Here is a 13,155-nt window from a genome sequence, read left to right as displayed (position 1 = left end):
TACCACCAAGTGGTCTCCAACAGCTCACAATAACTTATCCCTGCTATGCTCTCATACATAGTATGATCATCGCAATTCACATCACATGGAAACATGCATACACTACAAGAAATTTTGAAATTACAGATGACCAAATCCGTGGATAATCCAAAAAATCTGTGGGTAACACTTTATTTTCGACGAATTACAGACGGACAATAATCCGTCGGTAATTTGCTCGTCTGAAACATTTTCCAACGGATTATAATCCATGGATAACTTTCCGACAGAATTACCCACGGATTCTATTCGTGGGTAATTATCCACGGATAAAATCCTTGGGTAATTATCCACAGATAAAATTCGTGGGTATTATTGATAATATGTTCAAAAAATCATTTCGAAATTATATTAAATAACACCCTTATTTAGTGCAACATCTCTCATATCTAACCTTTCAGCAACTCCACTCTACGACACTTCACGCAACTCCTCGTTGGTCAAAACCCTTCACCGATTAGAACCTCCATGGGTAACCCCTTTTGAGATATTTATCCGATTTTAGGATCAAAGATTGACCCACAAACCCCACAAATCAACACAAAACTTTTCAACGTGCATTTTCGTCACTCGCACATTTTTTTGGAAAACTTTCCAAAAGGTCACTCATCCCTAAATTACTCCATGTCAAGCACGCTTAACTATGAAGTTCTTAAGGAATAAGCTACCAAAGAGTAGATGCATCTCATCGATATAGATAGTACAAATTAATTCTTTTAACATAAATTATTAATAAAAATAATTATCCATGGATACATCTGTGGGTAATTATCTAATTTAATTTTATTTATCATAATTTTTTTAAGTTACAGGCAAATTTTTTACGTTTTCTACTAACAATATTTTAGACAGATAATCTGTGGGAAATCTCTGTCTAAAACATCATAATTTTCCCACGAAAAAAATTCGTGAGTAATATCTATCTAAAATTTCATACGGAAAAAATTCGTGGATAATATCCGTCAAAATCATTTATGTTTCAGACAGACACATATCTGTCGGAAAAATCTGTTGATAATGTCATTTTTCAGATGAATATTTATCCATGAGAAAAAGTCCGTTAGTAATGAGTGTTTTTTTTATAGTGATACAAGGGTAAGCTAGTGAGGGAGATTTTGTTAATAAAAAGGATTGAGAATTAGGTGAGCCACTCTTTGATCGTTTGGGAAGCTTACTTCCCTGTTATGATATGGAATTTCTTGCATGAATTTTTATTTATTTATTAAGGCCTTTTTCCCTATTCTCACTTTTGACTTTTCCCTCCACGGTACGACCCACGAGCACTTCGTGGTTTTCGGCCATTCCCATTTGCACTTACAACCAAAAAAAAAATTGAAGTTTTATTTTATCGTTAACGCTGACAAAATTCTCAGAATGTGATTTTAAAATATTTTTTTAAGAATACAAGTGTATTTGGATAGATTTTTAAAAACTGAATTTTATAATATAATAATTCAGTTTTCTGAAGTTTATTTTTAAGTCGGGGAAAGACTCTAAAACTTTTCTTTTTTAATTATTTATAATATTTTTTAATATATTAACCAAAAATATAAACTGTCACATATATTTTTTACACGATCGAGACAATAGTTTAGTTTTATATTCTTATTTGGAATGATTGTAAAACTCTTCTTTTTGAGACTCAAATAAGGTAGTCTTCTAAAATAAGAAAAATTACAAAAATAAAAAATATATATTTAAATTCGTATTTTGTTGTTCTAATTAGTTCAAACATTAGTTGACGTTAATTACCTTGTTCACAAGTGATCAAGATTTTTTTAAATGATAAATATTTAATTTATATAAGATAGACTATATGTTTCATCTAATTAATAATGACTTACAAATGATCCATGTCTTATATTTTATTTGACAAGTCTTTCAAATTATGTTTCAAAAACGTTTTTCTAGATATTTCTTCTATATAAAAACATTTTATTTATTAACATTAAAACTTTAAGTTTAGGGAATCATTTTTTGACTTAATAATATTGATTAAGCAAACTTACATGTTAGTCAAAGTAGCTTATAAACTCTTTCAATGTCTTGCTAAACACACTTAAAGAGTAAACATTATAAAATACTCTTTGACTGAATTGTGCCTTTATATAATGAAAATGTTAGTGTATATTTCACATCAGAGTCTAGCTAAATGAAATGGTGGGAGATTGAGAAAATGTAAAGAAAGAAACTAGTGATATATGGGATAAGTAAGGTAAAAAGAAAGGAAAAAAAATTGAGATAAGAGATACAAGAGAGAGTAAATATATAATGAAGAGTAATAGTAATTGAAGAAACTACTAGAGATCAACTCATTGAAGAACTATAATTGTCATATGAAAATAAATTTTGAAACATCATTTGATAACTAAAATTTACTTTAATAGTTTAAAGACAATTAAAAAAAAGCAAAACAAAAACACAATGAACCGCAATACTTAAACATTTTATGCCATATTGTAAATCACTAAACTTTGAGATATGAGAGACATAAGTAAATTATTTTTATTTAATTATATTTCATTCTCTAAAAAATGGTGCACTAGTGCATCAAACCTTATTACTAATGCAATTTGGCTTCTAAAATTCATTTTATGTTAACAATGCAGATTATTTTTTATTTTTTCCAAATTGGTTATGGTGTTTTTAAAATGATGTAATTTGATTTCAAATTTAAACCCGTTCATTTGATCTACCTATCATCTTAAGGTCAAACCTCTCATATTTAGGCCATACAACACAACATTGGACATTAAATCCATTTTCAACACAACATTGATTTCTTGGATTTCGTCACTTAGACTAGAAAATCCTAGTATCATTATCAAGGATAGAATAACTTGAGTGTAGGCCTACCATGACATTAGTATGCATCAACTAAGCCTATATGAAATTAACATGTTGACTACCCTCCAAATACTACAAACATTTCTAAACTAATCAATTAAGGATTTTACCTCTTGACTTCATACTTTACTTAATTTGGTCACTTCTAAACTAATATGGCTTGACCTTGTCCTATATGTATCAACTAAGGACTTGGAGGAGACACAACACTCCACTTAAAGAGCTAGCTTTCTTAATAAGGATTTTTCAACATTAGGCTCGTAAAGCATCACAACATATATCCACACAGTGGGATATTTCAACTTTCAAAAATAACACTTTGTCGTCTAGTTCTAAGTTCACAACATAATTCAATAACATGCATCTCACATAACACAAAAAATTTCAACTCAACACATCTCAACTTATTAACACAACTCATACAACATTTATAATAATTTCCAATTCAACTTAAACAACTTAATATACTATATTTTCCACTTTCCACAACATGTTTCATCAATCATAACAATATAATACAACACAACTTCATACTAGCTCATTTTATCACCTCAGCATATCATATAAAAACAATTAGTGTAAAAGTCATGAAATAGAGCAATCATTAGGTAAGTTGAGCTCTTTGGAGCTCCTCATCTAGTGACAAAACTCTTCTAGAGCTTGTTGTTAGACAGTTAAGAGCCTACTAAGTGGTCCACCCTCTTTGTGGATGTTGGGGGGACCATATCTCGTTAGGTAACCATATCTCACTTGCTTTGAGAATCTTGAGCTTTCATAGGGTGACTCTCTAATTGATATTCAGTTCCTCAACTTTGAATCTTAACCCACCTACCACACAAGCAACTCAGGAGAAAGATCTAATCACTCTACTAAAGTGAAAATAAAGTAAGATATTCTTTAGGCCCAAACTTTATTTCTCTAAAACTTTGAGAAATAAACTTATGAACTTCAAGTTCTTAGAAAACTTCATACCTTCCCTCATTTTAGGACAACTTTGACCTTAAGACAAAACAACTTTCAATAAGTACTGACTCTTAGGAATTTCTAAATCCTTAAAGTTCTAAATTACCAAAGTATTACATCAACATAAATTAATTAAATATTGAAATTTGAAATAAACATACAACTCACAAAACAATGTTACACACCTTGTTTAATTGAATGAATCTCTTGAAGAAGGTCTGAAATTATGAAATTATCCCCTTTAGAAAACCTTTCTTTCAAATCTTCCCATGAGATCTTTGCATTATCTATGTATATGGTGATATGTGCTATCTGTGGACTTAACGTTCTAGTGATCCATGAACTCACCATAACATTGCAGCTCTCCCAACTAAAAATTCGCATCATTCTCGCTCTGAATTGGTATGAATCCCTTGATGAACTTCAACTTGTTCTTGGAAAACAATGCTCTTTTCATGGTCTGACTCTAGGTATGATAATCTTTTTCCATTCATATGTAATGTGACAAGAACCAATCTTGAATTTTCTCAAGAAAACAAATAATATGGACTGCTTGGATTTTCTGATTGATCAATTGATGCATCATCATCACTAGACATTGTGTTCTCTATGACCAAGAAAGAAGAAAACAAAACTCAAAAAAGAAGAAAAAAAGAATCAAAGATCCAAAAACCAAGTAAAAAAAAAAAACTGTTTCAGATCTTGTGCGGAAGAGATGCAGGAAAATGTCGCTCTGATGCTATAATAGAAAAAGGGAAAAATAAAATCGTATTTTATTGTATGTAGAAAGTTACAAAAGCATCCTTTTATAAGGACAAATGACAACTCCTATACCGTACATTATTACTCTTATTAAGAAAAATAATAAACTAATTATTGCTATTAAAAAAATAATTAAACTAATTTATTACTCCTACCATGAATTAGAAGTGTTTAGCACAATTGAGTGATAAATATAAAATGACATAAAAAATTATATTTAGTTATTTTTCAGATAACAAGATATTTCAAATAAATTAATTAATAAGAATAAAAATAAAATAAAAAACACAAAAAACTAGAGGTTCACATGTTAGTTTATTTTTAAAAGTTTCCAAGTAACTTATGAAAATAAGTTATGGGTTTCTAAACTAATGTCAAGCAAGTTTATATTGATTAAATAAACTTATATGCTAGTCAAAGTAACTTATAAACTCTTTCAATGTTTTGCTAAACATACTCAAAGTGTAAACATTATAAAATACTCTTTGACTTTATTGTGCCTTTGTATAATAAAAGTGTTAGCGTATATTTCATATTAGAGTCTAGCCAAATAAAAAGTTGGAAGATAGAGAAAAAATAAAGAAAAAAAATAAAGATAAATGCGATAAATAAAGTACAAAGAAAGAAAAGAAATGAGATAAGAGATACAAAGAATTCAAATGTATAATAACGATAAGTAATAATAACATATATTCTCTATCACACATATTTTAACACACTTTTTTTATTAAATTAAATTCTTTAAAAATTATAATATCACAAGAAAGATTCTTTAAATGAAATGTAGGACTAATACTTGACATATTTTGTGATTTTCAATCAATAAAAAGAAGTCTGCACAAAAATCAAAATAATATAATAGATTGAATATAATAGATAGTACCATCCTAGAATATTAATAGGCATGTACCGTTAATATAAATATTTTTATATTATTATAGAAGTAAATTTTTTTACCATGGAAAAGACCTTTACAAAATTAATTCTTATGAAATGCAACATTAATTCTTTGTGCCTTTCATAAAACGAATTTACACAATTATATAATTTATTTGATAAACAATAGTTAAAAAAAATGAATATGAAATAAAAATTAAAACCATGTAGAACGGGTGATTCTTATTTGAGTTTTAATTTAAAATAAAAATAATTCTTTGAAAGAGGCTCCACTGAAGACACAACTGATGGAAAAGTTTGGCAGAGAATCAATTTTTCTGTGAGAACCAAATTTTTTACAATAATTAAATAAATAAAAAAAATAACCTGTATAATGGTGCATGTTTGAATTTTACTCAACGTTTGTTGCAGTTCTTTAATTTAATGGAATATTATATGGCACAAACTAATTTGATAAATCTAAGCTTGGTTCTCCACGTCAAATACTAACGTAATGAAAAGAGATACATATTTTTTTACTTTCATGAATATAATATTTTAAAATTTTCTATAAAGTATATTGTTAATTGTCTTGAAGAAAAAATTAAATGTTAATTATAAACAAACTGCCGCTGGACAACTTGACCTTGTCTGGACACGTATGGCAGTACGTTATATTTTTAGACTTGATAAGAAAAAATGGGTAAAAGGATACAAGAGATAAAAGTGTATTTTTATCATTTGATTAAAGGGAAAATTATCCTTATAAATATAATATTTTTAATTATAAAATTCATCTTAAAAATAAAATAACATTTTTAAATCTAAATAATATTTAAAAAACTAAAATTAAAAAATTTGAATTTTTATTAGAAATACTTGAGTGTTTGACGATAGAATGTGCGTGTTGAGCATAAAACTACTATAGTATACAATTAATTACAATACAAAAGGAAAAGGAAATAAAAGAAGCATAGAAAACTAAAATGAAAACTAAAAACTTTAAAGAATAAAATGAAAACTAAAAAAGTTTTAAGAGTTTTTATTTTTTAAAGAAAACTAAAGAGGCACACTATAATTAAGAGGGGATTCTATAACACCAAGCGTGTGATTCAGCGGTAGAGGTTGATCCACGTTTAAGCAAGGTCAGGAGTTCGAATTCTGCTTTGTGTATGCAGCCGCGTTAAATCTTGGGGTCATATATCCCACCCTTTGAGGTGCCTCCAACGTAACGAGGAGATTAGTCACTGCTATCGGACATAGATACTCCAAGGACGAACAAAAAAAAAGAGGGGATCCTATCATAATTTAAAAATTTAAACAAAGAAAAAAGGCTTAATTGCATTTTTTTAATCCTTCAAGTATTGCAATTGTGCGATTTTGGTTCTTTAATTTTTAATTGAATAATTTTAGTCTCTCAAATATCATAATAATGCGATTTTAGTCTTTCTCATTAAAAATTTAATAATTTTAATATATATATATATATATATATATATATATATATAATGTTTTAAAATTAAATAATTATTTATCTATTCAAATTAACTTATATTATAATTTTCGATATTGTATCAAATGATTTGTATTTATTTTTATTAAATAAATAAAATTTATATATTATTATTTTTATAATATTATTGATAAATTAATATCAATAATATTATTAGTATATTTATAGATAAACTAATAATTTGATAAATATAACTTGTTATATATTAATATATTTTTACAAATATATAAGTATATTAATTAGAAATATATATCTGATCTTATATATTTAAATTTTTGTAAAATTATATTAATATATATTAAGTTATATTTATCAAATTATTAGTTTATCTATATATATAGTAAAAATATTATTAATATTAATTTATAAGTAATATTAAAATACTAATAATATATAAATTTTATTTATTTAGTAATAATAAATATATATCATTTAGTATATTAACAAAAATTATTATATACGTTAATTAAAATAAGCAAAAAATTATATAGTTTTAAAACATTATATATATATATATTACAATTTTAAAATTATTAAATTTTTAATGGAAAAGGACTAAAATTACACAATTATAATCTTTTAAGGACTAAAATTATTCAATTAAATCCTTGAGGATCAAAATTGCACAATTACAATACTTGAGGGATAAAAACACAATTAAGCCAAGAAAAAAAACACTTGAATCTACAACTTGCCCATCAAATATGCAAGTTTGTGACCTTTTAATCTCATCCATTCAATACAAAGAGAGTATTTTGTATGATCCTCAAGTTCCCATTGATTGCAGACACGTAAATTTCAACACCTACATATACGGTTTTGTTTTATATTAAAAAGAAGCACTAAGAGTACATCATGGGTGTGCGTTACAGTAGATAATAACTTTGCGTCGAATATCGTGTCCACGTCTGTTTGCATGCATGGAACCTTCATCAAACATCGATTGTCAAGTTTTCGTACTATTTCAAAAGTGTATTCTTTTTAATTATAAATATTAAAATATGCTTAAAGAAAAAAAAAAAGCAAAAGTAAAATAATTAACTATGTAAACTGTAAAGTTATTACTATTTCTTCAACATAAAATAGCTTTTTTCTCGCTTTAAAAATATTTAAAATTTCTTTTAAATCCTACTCCTTATTAAGGAAGTACAAGTCTGGAGCCATTCGTGATAATAATTGTTTTTTACAAATTGATAGTCTAAAGATTTTATATCAAAGTAAATGAAGTTTAAATTTGGAATAAAAGTAAATCTTTATAAAATAAGCACAATTAATTTGGGTACACTGTGCAGGGTCAAACTTTGTCTTATATTCGAACAAAGGTGTTCGCGATTATTTAATTGAGCTTGAGGCAACCTACATCATAAACCGTTGATTTCGCTTAATATCCAAACACTGTTTCCACACGTAATGTACATCTGCGGTTGTAATATAACTGTAGGACTATGCAGGTCATCTTTCGCGGTTAAAGTTTATAAACATATATATATTGTAGTTCTATAATGTTTTTAAAAAAAAAAAAAAAAAAAAAAGAGGATAGTTTGAATAGTGAAGTGGTGCTGAAATTTCATCTTTGAAGCGCTTGGTGCTGGAGCCATGTGGTTGCATTGTTTGCAGGGTTTTATGTGTTCCGTTGAATAATTTTCTTTCTATCTTTTTTTCCTTATCTTAAGAAAGAAAGATTCTCTTTTAATTAATAATGTAATAAATGAGTGTTGTGGTATTTGTGCGAATGCCCCTATTGATTCATTTCCTTATTTAAAGATAAACTCACAACCGTTGCGAAAACCAAACCCATTACTACTTGCTTTGGTGTTTTGTTGGACGCCCACCACTTCCCCAAATGACTTGGCCTATGGAGCTCCAAAACCTTTTAGGCTATTCGAGCTCCAAAGGCAAAGGAAAAAAACCCAGAAAACCAACAGAGAAACCCAAACAAAGTGGTGTGAAGCCTAAGGCAGTGAAGAAGAACTCCACGCTCACCATTCAATCTGATCTTTCTTACTCATCAGACCCTCCGAAGAAGAAAAAATGAACTTGGCATCTCCTCCTTGTCACCTTCTCACCCACAAACCCATCATTCATCCTATTTCTCTCTCTCTCTCTCTTTGCACCTCAACAGGGTCTCTGCACCTTTAATTTCCCTCTTCTCTCTTTATTATTTCCATTCTTTTTCATCTTTTTTTTGCTGTTAATTGTCGGATAAACTAAGATCCAGTTCTTGACTTGGGGATTTTGTTTGATTCACAGGAACATGGCCGCGGCTCTTTCTGTACTGAAGGACATCACAAGGTGATTTTCTTTTCCCTTTTCCTTCTTATGAGATTTCTATATGCTGTTATCAAAACAGTTGCAACAATTATGTTTTTAGCTACGTACTGTTGCATCCCCTTCTATGGTAAAATTGTGACATCGATTTTTCTTGTTGCAACAATGCTTCACCTCAGTTTAGTTTGTGATCAGTTTTTTTTTTTTGTTTTATTTTTTTTTTTAAATTTATTCTATTGATTTTTTTAAAAAAAAATTGTGAGAATGATGATGAAATTAGTTTTTATTTTCTTTTTCTAATTGAAGATATAGGTGGACAGGGAGATATGAAGCGCACCTGTGGGATAATTGTTGTCCCTCTCTTCTAATTGTCAACCTTTTTTAATGATTAAAAATGGTGATTTTTTTAAGAAAATTTAAAATAATTCTAATACCATCTTAATTTAATTATATTCATCAGGAAATTTAAGCTCAGTGGTGCTTCATTGGGCTCATCTTCCTATTACAAGTTCTTCACGGGTGACGAATAAAAGACCGATGACGCTGTATCATACTATCTTTGGTGTGCCTTTTTTTTTTTTTTTTTTGTTCAAGACTTTCATATTATGGTGTGTTTGATTCTACGTTCTTACAGTGGTACTTCAGTTATGTGAAAAAGACTTTTGATATGATATTCATAATAAAATGGTTGTGGCCTGTGGGACCGCAACCTAATTAGTTAAGGGTGTTGTTTTATTATTATATTACGTCGATTTTTTTTCATGTTTGTTTACACTATTTTCTCCCTTTCCATTCATTGATAGAGACACAGGCATGCAAAAAGAGAGTTCAAATTACGTTACCTTAGCAATAGAATTATTCAAAAAATTATATAAATATTTGTTAGTCGTAATTCTCAAAATAGAATGATTTTGAGATTAAAGTTATGTTTAGGTAGATTTTTAAAATAAATTAATATACTTGCAATGATATTTTCCTTTCTGTTTTGTGAAACTTGTTTTTCAAGTTGTGAAAAAAATCATGTTTTTTTTTTCAAAGTTTTTGTATCTTAAATTTATTTATTTTTCTTGAAAGATTTTAGTATACTAACTAAAATTGCAAATAGACGAGCCCTGAACCCAAATGAGGTTAAATTGATGAAAAAGAAAGAAAATAAGAATATGGTAGATACTAGATCCAAATAGAAGATGCGAAAATGCGTAGATTTTTATTTACTTTGAAATATGAAAAATATTTTCAAAAAAAGGAAAAATAAAAAGGTATTTTTTTTATAAAGATATTTATTTCCTAGAATAGAAAGCTAAAATTATATAAAAATTATAAATTTTACACAAAAAAATACCTCAATCCTTTCAAACTCACTCCTTGCCACCTCGAACTCATATTCAAGCTTTCCACTACAATTCTAAATCAACACAACTCACATTCATCACAAAAGACTTAGAAAATAAAACTCACATGCTACCTAAATCATAAAAAGTTAACATACAAGCACTAACTCCAGAAATCATCAACACTTCAATCTCTCCTTAAGAATACCAAAACTACAATTCTCAACATACAACCTCCTTGGATTCAATCGCTACAACTATAGATTTCAGAAACTCTACCAATCATAAAGTCTTAATACACTCGACAAATCCATGTCTCACCCATATCCAAGGTTCTAATAGTTATAGTTGGTTAGCACAAGGCTTCGTCCACTACTACTGGCACATATGCTCGCAACACGAGCAATACCACTCAACCACTACTTCTTACGTAAGCAAGAAGTATCAAAACAAATAAGCAATCATGAATAACATCAACTAAGCTATATCATGTCTTTCAACCAAATTTTGAGAAAACAATACACAAGTAAGCACAACACTAACAACACAAGGGAAACATCATCATTATCCTCATCATAATGCAAAAAATTGTTAGAGTAAACACAATTAAATAACAACAAACATAATCAATCATCATACTAGCATATCAATAAATTCCACAATCAATTCATTCTATCACTCATCTACCAAACAAGCATAGTAGACTCATAAATCACGGCCAATTAGATCAACCTGCTCTGATACCACTAAATGTGACACCCTTACTACCCCAACACATATAGCATAATAATGTAATTAAATTAAGGAAATAAATTTTTCAACACGGGTAAAAGGGTTCACATAAAAACCTTCACAAATGTTCTTCAATATCCAAAATGATTGAAAATGAACATTGAAAAATAAAACGTAAGAGTTTACAAATTATTTTTAAAGTAATAATTAAAACTCCAAATCCATATAAAAATCCATGTCCTAGAAATCCTCTGCCCCGATGTCACAATATCAGAGCATACCCACAATTCAACCGTTGGCATTCTAGATGTCACTCATAGCCGGATCTTCCTCACCTAAAACATCCACAATTGCATGGTGAGAAAAGAAAACATCTATATGTAAAGCACACAAGGAAAAACACAGCATAATCTCATCAATTAATGAAGTCTTTACAAGCATATCCATACATTCTAATTCTATCAATCATGCATCATATTCACATCACAATTTCACAATCACACAAATCTTGCAATTAACACTATGTCAATGGTCACGCCACCTCAAGGTCGTGCCACTCTAGACATAAGTGATACGTATTAATTGCCTCACTCATCCCACACTATGCCAGGGGCACGCCATTCCTGTAACATCACTTACACAGGGTCGTCTCATCCCTGGTCATATGTGTGAGGAACCACAATCACATCACAATCAAAATCATCACAAATCTTAGTATGTCAAGTTCAGGCTACCCTTCAGCCTAGGGTCGTGCTCACCCCTGACATAAAACTATGTCAAGGTCACGCTACCCTTTTAGTAGCCTAGGGCCATGCTCACCCTTGACATAACACTGTGCCAAGGTCACGCTACCCTTTTACCAGCCAAGGGCCCTGCTCACCCTTGGTCATCAGTATGAGGATCCGCAATCACATTTTATTCACATTCCACACATCTCAGTTCATAACTCAAATTCCATATTACATACAGATAAGTCCACACAATACAATGATTCACATACCCATCTAGCAATTCACCATGAATACACATCTATAACAATAATATAACAATAATATTTATAAATTAACATAAAAACCAATTAATTCACCAATTTAATACAACATTAAATCAAATAATAAAACTCCAAATTTTTCCAAAACCTAACTTACAGGCACTTTTCTACAATTTCGTTCTCTTTCCCAGATCATTATTCTTACAACTTAAATATATATTTCTAATCTTCAACACATACCGAATCTAATAGGATCATCAATTCTTCAAACAGAAATAATTCAATTTTTCCAAAACCTAGCTTACAGACACTTTTTTATAATTTCGTTCTTTCTCCCAAATCATCATTCTTACAAATTAAATATATATTTCTAATCCTCAATACATGTAAAATCTAATGGGATCAACAATTCCTCAAACAAAAATAATTATAAAATTACTTATAATCTTAAGGGACTCTTCCTCTACCCAATTCCCTCATGTAACTTTACATACAAATAATTCCCTTTTCCCCTGTACCTGGATAAAAAGTAGCTGAAACTAAAACAAAGATCTCCTTGGTCTCCTCCTTTGAGTGCCCCTCGATCTTCAGAGAGTGTAGAAGAAAAATAAGAGAATGTAGAAGAAAGAAGTCAGAACTAAAAGAAGTCAGAACTAAAAGGTGTGCCTTTTGGGAGTGTTAGAGGGTTCTATTTATAGGCCTCAGGCGTCGCCTGAATGACCCGTTTCAAATCTAGAATGACTCGTTCTGGACTCTGACGGCATGTGTAAAATTCTCATCCAGAATGGCCTGTTCTTAAACTAGAACGGTCCGTTCTAGGGTTGCACTTAACC

At 29.2% G+C, this 13,155-nt stretch overlaps 1 long non-coding RNA gene across 1 annotated transcript; it reads left to right on the top strand.

Annotated features, from left to right (window-relative positions):
- Positions 1–8,753: 8,753 nt before the first annotated feature.
- On the top strand, positions 8,754–9,990 carry LOC109789725 (uncharacterized). The gene is made up of 3 exons (XR_002238858.3): positions 8,754–9,123; positions 9,251–9,292; positions 9,729–9,990. It is a non-coding gene; the product is annotated as an uncharacterized LOC109789725 (long non-coding RNA).
- Positions 9,991–13,155: the final 3,165 nt, after the last annotated feature.

Source organism: Cajanus cajan, chromosome 1, assembly GCF_000230855.2.
Source record: "Cajanus cajan strain Asha chromosome 1, NIPB_CcT2T_4, whole genome shotgun sequence".
NCBI classification, from domain to species: domain Eukaryota; kingdom Viridiplantae; phylum Streptophyta; class Magnoliopsida; order Fabales; family Fabaceae; genus Cajanus; species Cajanus cajan.
This window is presented reverse-complemented; position numbering and strand designations above follow the sequence as displayed.